This window comes from Temnothorax nylanderi, unplaced genomic scaffold (assembly GCF_030848795.1).
Source record: "Temnothorax nylanderi isolate EJ_2023f unplaced genomic scaffold, tnyl_v1.0 TNYL_tig0180_pilon, whole genome shotgun sequence".
NCBI classification, from domain to species: domain Eukaryota; kingdom Metazoa; phylum Arthropoda; class Insecta; order Hymenoptera; family Formicidae; genus Temnothorax; species Temnothorax nylanderi.
This window is the reverse complement of record NW_027249242.1, coordinates 284,202-301,454: the sequence shown is the minus strand read 5'-3', so window position 1 is coordinate 301,454 and position 17,253 is coordinate 284,202. Positions and strand designations below refer to the sequence as shown.

Here is a 17,253-nt window from a genome sequence, read left to right as displayed (position 1 = left end):
GTTTTATAGCAATTCTTTAAAATTCGGTCAATTATTTCTCGAAAAATTAAAAAAATAAAAAAACCGGTTTCCAGAAATCGGTAACAAAAAACTATACACATAATGACACTCCCCGGGAAATTCTACCCCTATTTCATATACTTTTGGTAAAAATTCGGTCCATTGGTCTCCAAGATCATCGAAAACAAACAATCAAACCGACAAACTCTGTCTCTTTATAATAATAGTAATGAAATAGGGGTAGAAAGACTTAAGAATATAATAAAATTAGAAATAGCCCAATATTTCAAAATTTACAAAAGTTAGAGCAACCACGGGCATTTCTAAAAAAATTCAAAATTTTATAAAGAAAGAAGCCCTTTACCGATTATCGCCAAATTCAATACCAACCTTCCTTAAATGATACTCTATCGATTAAAAAAAAACCAGCCCGATATCTCAATATTTGCGGAAGTTAGAGCAATCACGGCCATCAAATCCGCACATATACACACACACGTACACACACACACACATACGGAGATTTTTTTAAAATGCAATTTTTCGACGTTTTAGAACATTCTGAACAAATTGGCAGTGGCAACTAAAAGAAAATTTTTTTCACGAAAACAAAGCTTTCTCTATGAGGAAGCAAAAGGGAAAAAAAGAGCGCCAAGTGTCCGCGCCCGTAAAAATAGCTATTGCATTTTCATAAACATCTAATTGTTGGGGAGCAATTTGAATTAAGCCAAAGATGGCGGGCAGCGCGAGCATATAGCGAGAGTATAGCGAGGTGCGCGCCGTACGCCGAGAGTCGAGTAGTCGGTCGGTCGTGAGTCGGTCATTGTATCGTAGCCATTAGCATCTTTGTATAAGACGAGTCGCTCACTCAACGAGAATAAAGTATCCTTTACTAAAAGGTCTAACAATATATTTAGTACCTTGAGAGTTTATACTAACGATAAACCTACAACACTAATTTTATGTAAATTTTGATAAACTTACTTTGATTATCTTCATCCTTGGTATTAGAATTATTTAATTCATGTATGCGCTGCTGTATCATCTATATAATAATAGATTACGTAATAGACAAAATAATCCAGGATGTTAATAAAAATATATTTATCACATACCTCATCAGTAAGAGAATGTATCAAATTTGTATCTTTTTTCTGCTTGCGCCCCAAAGCAGTGGAGATTGGATATAACATCAGAAAATATTAATAACACGTACCCTGCCTCTATATACAAAAAAACTTTTAACCTGAAACATATTTTAAAATCAAAATTTGCATATACATATAAGATAGAATATAAGCGCATATTTAACTAATTGCTATTAAGTTTTATGAATAGAATTGGGAAGAAAATATTGTTTTTTTCAGTAACATGGAAATTCATTTAATGTCTTTATAACAAAAATTAATTAACTTAAAGTTATTCGACAAAACCAATTTTTTGATACATACAAATATGATTTTTCAGGAACATATAAAAATCTTGTCCAAATAGATTTATTCTTATTGATGTGTTACATAATTTACATCAACTACAAGAATTTAGAATAAGAAAATGTTGCATACCTCTGAAATGATTTTAGGTATTCGTTGTTTTCATCTGGTCCCAACTTGATACCCATCATAGAATCTTTACAGTAACAACATATAAAAAATTTTCATTATTTAAAATATTAATGTGCATACGATTAAACATTGAATTAATTTTTAAAATCGCTAAAACTCGGTAAAAAATTATCTTGACAAAAATTGAAAAAGAATTTTGAAGCTTTGAAGCTAATACTTTACTGTGCCTTTGGCAATTTTTGAATATATCTTATTTTTATTGTTCTGTGGATCAGAAATCACATTGTTCTGTTCCTTAAAATTGTATTGTCATTTTTTTAAAGCGGTTTTGACAGTTACAGCGGTTGAACAGTTTTTGAACCTAAATATATGTTCTCTATTTTTGTTAAGTAATATATATAATCAAGCATGATACAGTGTCAAGATAAAAAACAATATTTTGTTACTAACACATAAGAGTAATTACACAGGCACACGAAAAAAAAGGTCTTGTCCACCAGACGAGACAAACATTTCTATACGTTTTTGGGGTCGCTGAATCCGAATCCGGGGTCGGTTTGACTCGGTCAGATCGCATTTCGTTCCTAACCTCAAAAAAGTGATAAAAGTTGAAACATTCATTGAAATGCCCAGAAAGGAAAGCGATTATATGTTTTTAGGGTCGCTGAGTCCAAATTCGGGGTTAGTTTGACTCGGCCAGGCCGCATTACATTCCTAACCTCAAAAAAGTGATTGAAAAAACCGAAAACTGACCCTGATATGTCGGAGAAAATTTACTTTCATCTTTCCCTGTGATATCTCGTTCTTTTATTCTCGAAAGATCTATGAAGGGAGTTCCTCTTACGTTTGACCCCTTTTTAAGCACCCAGTAAGCAAAAAATCATTATTACAATGTTATTGCAACGATATTCTAGAACTTGTAATGTTGTTAAATATGTAGTTCTTAATGTTGTATAGAACATCATTATGAACATACTTTGACCACGATTCCGAATTTCAGTAATGTTGAAATGGGAGTGCCATAACGTTGCAAATAACATTGCGCTAAGGTTTTTCTATCATTCCTGTAATGTTTTTGAGATAAAAATTTAAACGTACTATCAACTTTATTACAATATTATATTAAGATTACCGTAATATTAATTCTAACATTTATTTAAAGTTCTTATTGATGTTTTATTTCTATTACAGGCAACATGTTTTCAATAAATATGCAATAGTAATAAAATATCTCAATATTTATTGTCTAATTAATATTTAGATTGCTTTTATAGACCAGGCTTGGACAACTTTGAGCTCCAGAACCACGACACTTCTTTTCTATCCACGGAAAGTAGGGGAGTGTCGTGGCTCCGGAGCTCGAAGTTGCCCAGGTCTGTTATATACTAATCTGCAATGGGGAATAATTCACTAATTATCATAAAAAAAGTTTTATTTATATAAAAATAATATATACCATATATATTACAGTTTTCAGTTTATCACAATAATATCTTTAGTGAAGAACACTGATCCTAGCGGAAGGTTTTGGGATAAAATTTATCTTTCAAATAAAAAAAATCAGATTTCTGTCTCAAATCCAGGAAAAAATGCATTTTAAGGCAAGATCAGATGTGGTCTCACATCTCGTCGTTGATCCTTGAATAAAAACTAAACGTGATACTGAGAAAAAATGTCAAGCCAAATAATTTTATCAAAATCTTCCTTTTTTATTTTAAATGTGTCCCCTCGAATGAGGGTGTTAGTGCCTTCGACCTTATCCTTTTAGATCATATAGCACAAATCACTATTTCTAATGTATAAAAACTTTCTTTTTATTATCGCCTACACTGTTGGAAAATTTGTGTACTTTTGTGAAAAAATCTGCTGGTTAAAATTTTTGTGTTAAATAATAATCAACACATACATGTGTAGATTTAACATATGTCTGCTATGTTAATTGAACTTAACAAATATAAAATGTAAAATTATTAAAATAATTAAAAAAATATGTTAAAGTAACACAATTTGAACGTATTTATTAAATGTGTTAAAATTTACAGAAAAAGAGTGTTGATTTGACTCTTTAACAGAAATGGGAATAAAAATTTACAGAAAAAAAGTGTTGATTTTACTCTTTAACACAAATGGGAGTAAAAATCTACAGAAAAGGAGTGTTAATTTTACTCTATAACAGAAGTGGGGATGACGTAGTCTCGACAAGTTTCGACAAGTCTCGACGTCGCTCATTGCCGCGCGGCAAGCGTTTCCGCGTCCCATGTGCAGAAGCCAATGGACAAGAAACGTCGCTGATCGTGGTGGCGCCCGCGCCGTGATTGACTATCTAGTCTGGGTAGCTATGGGTTGAGTTATCGTTGGCGCAAAAAGTGCCGAGTGCGAGTAAAGGAAAATCGGGAAGTTGTATGTGGACTGTGGTAACGCTAACGCACGGCATCGGCACGAAGTCCTATCGGTACCGATTGCGTGACGAAATTCTTCCGAGGGTCAGGATTAACAGCGAGCCTTCGTATTCTTGTTCTGTTCACTTGGATGTCAAGAGTAATTTGCACAAAAACTTGACGTAGGAACTCAGAAGAATCACAAGATCCGCCGTCGAGTGTCTCCTCCGTTACGACGTATCTTATGTTCATCTTTATCTGAGGGAAGAAAGGAGGAGAGAAGGTAGAATAAAATAGAGGGGTGTGGTGAGCGTGAGGAGGGTGAGAGACGGAGGGAAAGGAGAGCAGTGGGGATAGGAGGGAAGCGGAGAGGTGGCTGAGGGAAACGGACGAGGACAGGGAACAGTTGAGACAGGAAGGAGGAAGGCGAAGGTACGCGGAACCGGAGGAAGCAGAAGAAGATAAACAGAGGGATGAAGGAAGAGGGGGGAGGGAGAGGGAAATAGAATGAATTGTAAGGTCGCATATGGCCAGGGCGTGTAAGGGAGTGATTTGTAAGAGGTTTGGGTACGTTCCTCATAAAAAAAAAACGCCTTGTAAACCCTACGGGGATACACAATAAATCTACATACATAGTAAAAGTTGAAACTTTGAGGCTCAGTATCTTTATTTTTTATACCGGAAGAGGTACTGAAATTTATACCATGCATAAAGCACACCTAAATTAACGTATATTCACAGTTTCAAGAAAATCTAGAGAAAATCGATTTTCTCTAGTATAAGGACCGGAGAACGTCCTTAAGGATACGTCATAATATTGAACCAGTCTGCCAGTTTTAACTTCGGATTCGTATTAAGCGGGAAAAAATACATGGGAATACAGTAGTGTAGTGTCTCGGCCAAAACAATTTTTTTTTGCCTTTAATTCGTGTTTTTGAGCATTTTTTTGTGGTTATCTCATAAATTTTAGCCAATCTGACAATTCTGACTTCGGATTCGGATTCAGCGGGAAAAAGTACATGGGAATACACTAGTGTAGTGTCTCGGCCAAGACACTTTTTTTTTGTGTGCCTGTGTTATTATACATATTAAATTTTAGCCAACCTGTTTGAGGTTAGGAATGAAATGCGATCTGACCGAGTCAAACCGACCCCGGATTCGGATTCAGCGACCCCAAAAACGTATAGAAATGTTTGTCTCGTCTGGTGGACAAGATCGACCTTTTTTTTCGTGTGCCTGTGTTATCAACTGCTTAAAAATAACATTATATAATTAATATTTTTTAAACCTTATTAGTAAAATTGCATAAAAAATAACTTCATAATATAAATATAAATTATAATATAAACATAAATTATATACAGTGATTCAGCTGGACCTCTGTGTCAAACTCTGAGAAACCCCGGGAAAAAAAGATTCCCACTCGGCATGTTATGTTGCTGAAATATTGAAATATTCGGAAATGGTGCAGAAATATTTTGTTAACATTTCATTTGTAACTATGCATCTGAAATATTTCAGAAATGTACCTGCATCATGTTTTTTATAATAATGCATTAACAATATTTATGAAATCTTTCAGAAAGTTGTTTACAATATTTGTAAGTTTCTGTAATATTGCAAAAAAATGTAGCAGATGCAATATTTCAGAAATATTTCTGAAACATTATAAAAGTAATATTACGTTTGCTTTGCACGAATAATATTTCTGTAACATATCAAACGCAACATTGCATTTAAAATATTTCTGAAAGATTGCGTAATGAAAAATTGAGGTAAATATGCAGAATAGTGGCCTCCTCACCGATTTCGTTGAACTTAGGCTTAATCGACGCGTTTTTGCGTGAAACGAAAGAATCTGGCAGAAAAAAGTGTCGCTCTGCCTCGCGAAGCGAGATATTAACAGTTAAAGTTGACGACTATCAGGTTATAAAACCTGTCATACCGACAAGATATAGCGACTACGAACATGCCTCGCGGCCACATGCGCATGCTCCGTGGCCGCACGCGCATGCTCCGTAGCGACATATATAGTGTCCCACTCGGCATGTTATGTTGCTGAAATATTGAAATATTCGGAAATGGTGCAGAAATATTTCGTTAACATTTCATTTGTAACTATGCATCTGAAATATTTCAGAAATGTACCTGCATCATGTTTTTTATAATATTGCATTAACAATATTTCTGAAATTTTTCAGAAAGTTGTTTACAATATTTGTAAGTTTCTGTAATATTGCAAAAAAATGTAGCAGATGCAATATTTCAGAAATATTTCTGAAACATTATAAAAGTAATATTACGTTTGCATTGCACGAATAATATTTCTGTAACATATCAAACGCAACATTGCATTTAAAATATTTCTGAAAAATTTCTGAAAGATTGCGTAGGTAATGAAAAATTGAATTGCAGGCAGTGAATTTCTACAATATTGCAGAAGAAATATTGCAGATGTAATGGTTTAGAAACATTTCTGATACATGATAAAACTATTATTACGTTTACATTGCACGCGTTATATTTTTGAATGTTTCACATACAACATTGCATTTGTAATATTTCCGAAAAATTGCTGACTGACTTTAGAACTTATAAAAAATTAAATTTATTATTATTTAATATTGCATTTTATTGCATTTTTTCTATTTTATTAAGAATTTTCTAATATTCCAAATTTTGTCATATGGCATTTTTAATATAAAATATAAAATATTTAATAATATTTAATATAAAATAATATTCGACGCTGACTGGCAAAAAAGATTTATTCGTATATCTGTAGGGGAGACCGGGGCTAAAACGTCTACGGGGTAAATACGTCTAATCAAATATCTCGGAACCTGTATATTGTGCGAACTCGCTATTAACATTGTAAACGCTGCTTATAGTACCCATGTGACCAACGGAGTTTCGGCAGGTTACCTGCCGTGTTATGATTTTTACGAGGGCAAACGTGTTTTCGGAAGGTGAAAGTTACATTTTCTGCGCGTGGAAATTTTGTAATATCTGCAATAATATTTGCTCTCCAAATCTCGAGGTACGTGATTATAAAGAGTAATGCATGCTGAACACGAATCCAGTGTAGTTTTTTCATTATCGTTGATGTCTAATATTTCGTGGGCGATCAAACCTGAAACTTGTGTTTGGGGCTAATCGGTCAGTAAGTAGTCCGGGTGCATTTCCAAGACATTTTCGGGCTCACTGCATATGGAATATGGATGAGACGGGAATTACAACCGTTCAGACACCGAATAGAGTCATCGGACGTCGAGGAGTAAAACAAGTCGGGCGAGTGACTTCTGCGGAAAGAGGAACCCTCGTAACTATTTTTTAATAATGTTTCGCATAAAAATTTTAAATAAATTTTTATATTTTTCTCTTAAAAAACAATTATTAAAATGTATCCTATTATTTTTTAGGATTAGATGTACGTATATGTATCGAAAATGCAGTGCAGACTGTTATACCCCGGCATTTTTGAGATTTCAATTTTTCCATCGTTGTCGTTTTTGCTCTATACCGGTTAAACAAAGCGACATAGACAAAAATTTCCTATATAAATTTTGTAGCTAAAGGTTCACTCTTTACAGTGGTATACCACTTTTAACTACAATTATTTATTTTGTTGTTAAAAATCGGCACCGAAAAAAACGGACTGTTTAGCCCCGGTCTCCCCTATTGTTAATATTGTTATGCGATAGCTTTATGCTCACCAAAATAAGCAAGTATAAGAAAGAAAGAAGCGTCAGAGTCAGAGGATCACCACTACCCTGTTCGATCATCGATGTCAAGCAACAAGGCGCCGGTATACCACTTGGATGGGTGACCGGCTGAGAGAGCGGATTTCTTCGGACAAATGCGCGGCGGCTATACGCACATGGCTTAATATATTTTTTTTGTTCCGGTAACAAAATATTTCATTTTTCACATATCAACAAATAGTTTTTGCGTCAGTAACAAAATTTTGTTTGCTAATACAAAACATTTTTCTCAGTGTAAAATGTATTTGAAATATTTCTGAAGTGTTTCTGCAATATTTCGTAGATATATTTCAGAAATATTTCAAAAATATTGCCGAAATCTTTCAGCAAAGTTGCATTTGAAATAATTGTGCCGATTGAAACATTGCAGAAATGTTGCAAAAACGGTCGTGAAATATTTCTGAAATATTGATGAAAGGTGTTGTCAGTGGACCGCTCGACGTTTTCGCGGTGCGCGCCGTGGAAAGTACAAAAATGAGTACACGAAATAACAGTCAATCATTCTTATTAAAGTGGGTTACACTGGACTTCGCACTCGCGATTTCGCACTCGCTACATTCCTCCGTTTTCTCGACGTCGATCATGTATCGCGTGCGAGTTATGATGGCTCACTGCCGTCCCGGACGGAGCAGGCGAGGGATCGCGGCCGGAGCTTCGCGTCGAGAAATTCGGTGACGTGAGAAACGCTCGTTGGCTCCAAATCGTCTATTGGTCGCGGTGCTTGCGATCACGCGAGAAACACCTGTGCCGTTTGCTCGAAAACACACAAAAAAAGGGGGGGAGGAAACCGTCGCGATTTGGAGCCTTTCAAGCGTTCTCGAATAATGCTTGCTGTCTCGTCGAAGTTCGAGAATTTTCAGCTCGCATTTATTCAATTCTCAACATGCCGCCCGCCTCGCATTCGACGGAATGCGAAACGAACGGGGGTTGACAAGGTCGCATAGAGGAGCGTGGGAACGTCTTGGTTCAAAGCGTTATATACAATATATACATTTGAGAACTTAACCTATTTTTACAATGTCCTTAAATCTAATGAAAACGAACGAGCTTAATTCTAACGGGATTCCGCGGTTCCCGGCGGACTGATAGACGCGGGCAACCGACAGATCTGGGTTATTGGTCGTTTTAGCTCGGAATTGGCGGTGCGTAATGTGACGACGCGAACGCGACCGTCAAGTCCGGGATGGACCTGCTGAATCCTTGCGAGTTCCCACTTTGAAGGAGGGAGTAGGTTACTCTTAAGTAAAACTAACTCGTCAACCTTCGGATTATCGTGAGATTCGGTCCATTTCACGCGCTGTTGCAATGAATGTAAATAGTCCGAAGACCAAGAACGCCCGATCTGTTCGAGCATTAATTGTACGTGTTGCCATCGCGACAACCGATTCGCATTGATTTCGAGGACGGATTCCTCCGGTACGCTCGTGAGCGGTCGGCCGATAAGGAAATGACCAGGTGTCAAAGCGGTATAATCGGACGGATCGTCGCTAAGTGGAGAGATCGGTCGCGAGTTCAAGCAAGCCTCTATCTTACATAAAAGCGTAACGAATTCGGAGCGAGACAGAGTGCGAGCACCAGTCACTCGCCTGAGATGGTGCTTAAAGCTCTTCACTCCAGCCTCCCAAAGCCCGCCGAAATGTGATGCCGCAGGGGGCACGAAATGCCACCGTACGCCGTCGTTAGCGAGAATTTCCTTAAGGGAGGGGTTGTTCACAAGCGCGCGGAAGCTGCGTTGGAGCTCGCGGTCAGCACCCACAAAATTCGTGCCATTATCGCTGTACATGTCCGATGGCAGTCCGCGGCGACTGACAAACCGTTGAAATGCCGCGAGGAATCCATCGGTGGAGTAATCCTCCACACTTTCGAGGTGGATCGCCTTAGTGGCGAGACAAACGAACACCGCGACGTAGTGTTTGCTCCCCTTTTGGCCGCGACCGACAACGGGGGTAATGTTCATAGGTCCGGCGTAATCTATGCCCGTGTGAGAGAACGGAGGAGCAGGATTTACTCGGGGACTCGGGAGATCACCCATTAATTGCGTCGGAGTTTTCGCGGAATGTCGAACGCATGTAACACATTTATGAATGTGAGATTTGATCATGCTTCGCGCGGAAATTAACCAATAATTTTGACGGAGACATCTAAGCGTGAGTTTAGTCCCTCCATGGAGAGAGCGTCGGTGTGCTTGATCGATCAAAAGTTCGGCAATATGATGTCTAGCAAGTATGACGGGGTGTCGCTCATTGTAACTCAGCGCGGAGTTTTCGAGCCGCCCGCCAAGCCGGATTAATTTATCTTTCCCGATAAAGGGGTGGAGAGAGCGTAAGGAACTTGATCGCGATACAGCGGCGTGAGCGTTCAAAGCCTTCAAGTCATCCGAAAAACAAGTCGCTTGTGCCGATCGAAGCCAAAAGACGGAGGCTTCGTGAATCTCCTCTGCGGTCAAGGGAGACTTGACGATCACCGAAGAGGCGACTTTATTTTTAAGTTCCGAACGAAACGCCGAATGTACGCGGTAATACGAAGAAGTCGGATCCAGCTCGAGCAGGAGGTGGGCAGATCCCACTCAGGAGCTGAATCGACGAGATGAACGGTAGCTTTACGCGCTTCGGAAGATACCGTTTGTAAAATGTCCTTTTCAGTCGGAGTCGGGGGGATCGGCCACGAGGCCGTGGTCGAGCTAAGCCACCGGGGCCCCGACCACCATAATTCATGATTGACGAGATCGGCGGCAGTAAAGCCGCGCGACGCGCAGTCGGCAGGATTTTCCTGGGAGCGAACGTGTTGCCAACGTACGGTCGGAAGGCGCGTCTGCACCTCGGAGACGCGGTTCGCGACATAGGAATTCCAGCGGGATGGATGTTGTAGAAGCCAAGCTAATACGATTTGGGAATCAGTCCATCCAAATAAGAGAGCTCGCATCAAGCCCGTGGTGTTTCTTACTCATTCTATCAATCGAATTAATAGAACGACGGCGTTAAGTTCCAAGCGTGGAACGCTAACGGTTTTCAATGGCGCGACTTTCGTTTTGGCCGCGAGGAGGATGACTTGAATGTTAGAGGGAGAATGCACGATTCGGAGGAAAACTACCGCGGCGTAAGCGCGAGTGGAGGCGTCCGCGAAGCCGTGCAATTCAACATCGATTTTATCTTGACGCATCCCTGTCCATCGAGGAATGCGTATTTTGTTAATATTAGGCAAGTCTGAAACGTAATTGATCCACTGATGCAGAAGATCATCGGGGATGGGAGCATCCCAATCAATTTTACGGAGCCAGAGCTCCTGCATCAACATCTTGGCCGCGATGACTATCGGTGACGCCCAGCCGAGGGGGTCATACAGCTTTGCAATAAACGATAAAACGGAGCGCTTAGTATGAACTGTCCACGGCGTATGGCGAAATTACGAAACGAAACGAGTCATCGCGCGGAGACCAAGACAGGCCGAGGACCTTGAGCGTGTCATCATGGTTGATCGGATAGTCCGAGGATTCCCGTTGGTCCTCTGGAATATCCGTCAAAAGTTCGGCTGAATTCGCGGCCCATTTTCGCAGGGGGAAACATCCGCGATTCATTATGCCCACGAGTTGCTTGCGCTTCTCGAGCAGAGACAGAAGGTCGTCTGCTCCGAAAAGAACATCATCGACGTAGGTCGACTCTTCGATTTTATTGACCGCGTCGGGGAAGTCTTTACCTTCGTCGCGAGCTAATTGGATAAGGGAGCGCTGTGCGAGAAAAGGCGAAGGTTTTTGCCCGTAGGTCACGGTGAGTAAGCGGTAAAGCCGAATCAACAGACTGTCGGGGGGGGGCGCCAAAGAATTCGTTGATAGTCCGCGTCATCCCGATGCACGAGTATTTGTCGGAACATTTTAGCAATGTCAGCCATGTACACGTACCGAAAGAGTCGCCAGCGCAGGATTATCGCGGCGATGTCTTGTTGAAGTTTAGGTCCCGCCATTAGAAAATCATTGAGCGAGGTTTTGTCGGTCGATTCGCTAGAGGCATTAAACACGACGCGTAACTGGGTCGTTGTACTCGATTCGCGTAAAACAAAATGATGCGGGATGTATATCGGGGGGTAAGGGGGGCGCTCGTCCGCCCGCACCGACTCCATGTGCCCCATCGATTCGTATTCTCTTAAAAAATCGTGATACTGCGCGGCGATTTCTGGTTTCCGCGCGAGTCGGCGCTCCATATTGGAGTACAGGAAGGAAGCCTTTCGGAATGTGTCGCCGACGCGAGGGGGGCCGTTTTTGAACGGCAAACGCACAATGTAGCGTCCTTGTGAATCGCGAGAATGAGTCGTCGCAAAATGCTTCTCGCAACGTTCGTCCTCTTCGGTGAGAGGAGTTCGAGAGGGGATACGTTCGTCCTCCCAAAAACTTTGAATTAAGGAATTCGTATCCTCGCAGGATACGCAACTCAGGACAGAAGCGGACTCTCCGGCCGGGCGCGCAGGGCCGGCGGGACCGGAGAGGATCCATCCGAAAATTGTAAGCTGGCCCGTCGGAGTGCCGACCGGGCCCTGACGTAGACCGTCGAGTAGCAGAGACCCGTATAAATCCGCGCCGATTAATACATGAATCGGGTGATTACATGAGGGATCAGGATCTGCTAAAGGTAAATCGCGTAGATGTGGCCACATTGCGGCCGGCTTCTGTTGAGAGGCTGTATAAGAAGTGATTCTTTGATATACGTAACCCGAGAAGGGAAATATCGGTCCCTGTTTGTCGCAGGGCGCGAGAGCAAGATTAACTTGTGACCGCGCGACTCCATTAAATTTTTCTCCAAAACAATGTATCTTCAACGCGGCACGATGACGCCTGGTTCGCATCGTCTGACAAAGAGATTCTGATATGAAACTGTATGTCGAGCCTTGATCTAGTAGTGCACGTACTTTAAATGTGCGGCCCTCGATTGTACTTAAACTAACATACGCAGTGGCGAGAAGTACATGAGGCGGTTGTTTCACAAAATCTCGAGTAGCATGCACGTTTTGAACGAACGCTGAGGGCGCGGCCGGTGACTCGGAGGCAGCGGCGACTGACACAGCTGACGGAGCTGAGGACGGCGAATTAATCGCGGAAAGCGTACTTTTAGTACCAGTTTCCGTACCCTCGCGGTGAAGCAGCGAATGGTGAGCTTGGTGGCATTGATTGCACCGTCCTTTACTCGGACAATTGTTTGAAAAATGCTCGGTTCTCAAACAATTAAAGCAACATTTATGCTGTCGCGCGGCGAGTCGACGCTGCTCGACCGACAGACTTAGAAATTTATTACACTTTGCAAGACCGTGGTTTCCGGAACAACGGACGCATTTGACGGGCGAAACCGTATTCACCGAAGCACGAGCTCTATTACCGCGCGCACTATTTGACGCAGATTCGGATTGCGAAGGGTAATCCGCGAGACCGCGAATGCGAAGAGTCATGAAGTCATGAATCTCTTTATACGTAGGGTACGCATCCGTGTTGCCTCGTTTAAGATTCCATTCATTGCGCGTTCGCGGACTGAACTTTTGCGAGATAATATAAACTAGGAGGTCGTCCCACATATCGACCGGACGATCGAGATTCGTTAACGCGGCGAGAGATGCGGACACACTATCGCGAAGTTTTTTCAACTCGGTCACGTTCTCGTTTTTCATTTTCGGTAAGTCGGCGAACGAATGGATATGCGCGTGAATAATCGCGTTGCGGTTGTCGTATTCGTCGGTAAGAAGTAGCCACGCTGCCTCGTAGTTCGCGTCAGAAATTTGAATGTTATTAATCAACGACGCGGCCTCGCCGGAGAGGCTCGCTTTCAGATAATGTAACTTTTGCGTTCTTGTCAACGATTCACTGTTTGCTACGAGAGACTCGAAGATTCCGCGAAAATTCTCCCATTCAGCGAAAGCACCAGAAAAGTTCGGAAGCGAGATACGAGGCAGATGCAATGACACTCCGGAGTGCGCGTCGCGATAAGAAGACTCGTTACCTCGATACGGCGCGCTCGGGGCGTCGCTACTTAATTTACCGATGACCTCGTGGAGGTGGTCCGTCGCGTCGAGGTAGGCGTCCTCGGCGGCAAGAAATTCCTCGTCCTTGAAGTAGTGGGTCGACTTCTTCTCCTCCGCCGTAGCCGTCTGCAGCAGCTGGACATGGAGGGCTTGCACCTTTTCCCAGAGACCCTCCAAATTCGTCAGTCTCCCCTTCGTCTTAGGGAGAGTGACCTGAGCCTTGGGAAGCTTTTTGAAGTTAATCAGCGACCGTCGTAGCTGGTCAATCGCATTGCCTTGAGCAATGAGTAGATTTTCGAGATCCGAAGACATGTTGAGCAGATGTCTGGATCGTGTAGAAATCTTTCAGACACTTGCGTGTCAATCTTCTTGTCGAGCGAAGACGCTCGTGTGCGACTCCGCGGCGAGTAGCAGGGCGATACTCGCGGGAGGCAGGGACGTCTGGCACGTCTCGGTGCGACTCCGCGGCGAGTAGCAGGGCGATACTCGCGGGAGGCAAGGACGTCTGGCACGTCTCGGTGGTCGACTCCGCGGCGAGTAGCAGGGCGATACTCGCGGGAGGCAGGGACGTCTGGCACGTCTCGGTGCGACTCCGCGGCGAGTAGCAGGGCGATACTCGCGGGAGGCAGGGACGTCTGGCACGTCTCGGTGTGCGACTCCGCGGCGAGTAGCAGGTACTCGCGGGAGGCAGGGACGTCTGGCACGTCTCGGTGTGCGACTCCGCGGCGAGTAGCAGGTACTCGCGGGAGGCAGGGACGTATAGCACGTCGCAAAGCAGGGCGCCGTCGGGCGGCGGATGCGTATCGCAAGGAGCACGATACGTTTGCTGGAGGTCCCGCAGGAGCCTCCGAAGCACTTCACAAAATCACAAGGCACCTATCTTTAGGAGAGCGGGTGTGGTGCGCTCAATGTTCGGAGTGAGCCACGGAGTCGAGAACGCGTAGGCGGCGAACTCCGTTTTCGAGCGAGTCGAGCGGGCGCGCCGATTCGTCAATCTCGGCGTAGCACAACGCGAGCACTTTTGAGGCGGTCGAATTGTCTATGCCGGTCTTTTATGTCGATCCGGCTCGAAGGACCATTAAATGTCAGTGGACCGCTCGACGTTTTCGCGGTGCGCGCCGTGGAAAGTACAAAAATGAGTACACGAAATAACAGTCAGTCATTCTTATTAAAGTGGGTTACACTGGACTTCGCACTCGCGATTTCGCACTCGCTACATTCCTCCGTTTTCTCGACGTCGATCATGTATCGCGTGCGAGTTATGATGGCTCACTGCCGTCCCGGACGGAGCAGGCGAGGGATCGCGGCCGGAGCTTCGCGTCGAGGAATTCGGTGACGTGAGAAACGCTCTTTGGCTCCAAATCGTCTATTGGTCGCGGTGCTTGCGATCACGCGAGAAACACCTGTGCCGTTTGCTCGAAAACACACAAAAAAAGGGGGGGAGGAAACCGTCGCGATTTGGAGCCTTTCAAGCGTTCTCGAATAATGCTTGCTGTCTCGTCGAAGTTCGAGAATTTTCAGCTCGCATTTATTCAATTCTCAACAGGTGTAATATTTCAAATGGAATTTTGCAGAAATGTTTCTGAAATATTACATGCCGAGTGGGTGAGTTAATAGATGCTGCTGTATCAATTACTTCTTTAATATTTTCAGGGCAGAAGTTGAGAGTAGTATGTGTGTAAATGAATACGATTCATTCGTAGTAAAACAACTTAAAGAAACTATTTTATGAAACTCATGTTTGCAAAGCACTTCTGGACTCTTCAAAGTGTTAGAGGTGTTGAATATCTCGCAGACAAGCAGCAATTTCCTGAGGAATTTTTAATATATATGATCCACAAAATGGTTCCCCTGAATATTAGAAATGAGCAGGTTAGATTATTTTTATATTTTATTTATTAACATTAAGCGACGTTTTAGATTAGATCATATTTTAACAAATATTTTTATTCTAGTAAAACTTATTGTCCAGTTGAGTGACATTGTTTTTATATAAAATGAGAAATATAATTAAATATATTTTTTAATAATATATCCATATTTGGTTCTATTTGATTATATGCTATATAAAATTAATTTATACTTTTAATACAATAAAAAAAATTAGTGTATATAAATTTTGTCCATTAAGCTATATATAACTTTTATTACAGTTTTTATAAACTATATATCTAAGCAATACCTAGTCTAGGTAATTTTTACAGTATCTAAATTTACAAAATCTAGGCTTAATATTGTAATTAAGCCTAGTATATATATATAAGTCTTACATAGTTTATATTTGCAACAGCTTCTATATTAATCACCAAATATAAGATTATTATTTTTATGATATATATAAGTTAGATTCTCATGTTTAGTTTTACTTTTTCATAATAGCTAGGCATCTAATAAAGAAGCAGATTATTTTAATAAGTCGTGTGAGCTTCTTGGAGTTAAAAAATTACGATTGGAGTTGGCTGCACAAGCATTATCCTCCTGAAGATCCTATTCTTGTCGAAGTTAAAAAGTATTTACATATGTCAGAATCTATTATCGAAGATCCTCTACAATGGTAGAATAAAATGAAGTTGTCACTGCCGAATTTGTACAAATTGGTATGCTACATTTATGCCATACCGATTACAAGTTCAGCATCTGAACGCGCGTTTTCTTCTGCAGGTTTGCTTATCACAGCAAAACGTTCTTCGTTAAAACCATCAAAATCTAATAAAATATTATTTATTCACGATAATTTTAAATTAATAAAAGATATGTATTTAAAGTCAGTAAAATAAATTTTACATTAAGTATAAGTTATATTATTCATATTATTTATACAACTTAATATGTGAAGAAATGTTTAATAAGTAAGAGAGAAAGAAGTCTGATATCTGATGGTTATACAGTGAATTACATTTTATTTTTGTTACGTATGATGGTCAGGAATAACATTTTAAAATAAATTTTATTTTCTTTTGTAAAAGAAAAGATATTAGTAATGCTAATAAAGTGATCGTATTTTGAAAACAAGTGCTGAGTATTTATTGTTTGCTATTTTTGTTCATATTATTTATGAAAAGTTAAAATTGAACTTTATTTTAAGTCAGGAGGATTTAAAAAAATGTACTAACGCCGCCGTTCGCCGTCGCCGCCGATAAATTATCATCCGCCAATTCCGCCGCCGCTGAAAGAGAAAATTATCGGCGAACTTTGCCGCCGCCAAACTATTTTGCTTCAAACGCCGCAATTCACTACCATTCACTATTGCGCTGTTCATAGAGCCTGTAAACGCTAACGCTATTAATGCACTACCTCGGAAGGAAGAGCGTTGGTAGCGAGCAGTTATGACGTATAACACTACCAGTAATGACGTCATGACAGCGTTTGGTAGCGCTATCATAGAGCTCCGCGAACAGTCAGTAGTGCTAGGTAGCGCTAATAGCGTCTCCCCGAACGCACCCCTTGTCAACCTGCACATCTTAATCTTACAATGGCATATAAGACTAGTCATGTTCCGTACTTATTACCAGAATATGTAACAAATAAAAATTACTTTCTCTGAACATC

At 41.4% G+C, this 17,253-nt stretch overlaps 1 long non-coding RNA gene across 2 annotated transcripts in view; it reads right to left on the bottom strand.

Moving 5' to 3' along the window:
- Nucleotides 1–1,551: 1,551 nt before the first annotated feature.
- Nucleotides 1,552–17,253, bottom strand: part of LOC139778356 (uncharacterized) — a 58,454-nt gene continuing 42,752 nt past the window's right edge. For both annotated transcript variants that reach the window (XR_011719552.1, XR_011719553.1), the window contains exon 6: nt 1,552–1,629. This is a non-coding gene — a long non-coding RNA (uncharacterized lncRNA). The remainder of the gene's footprint in view (nt 1,630–17,253) is intronic.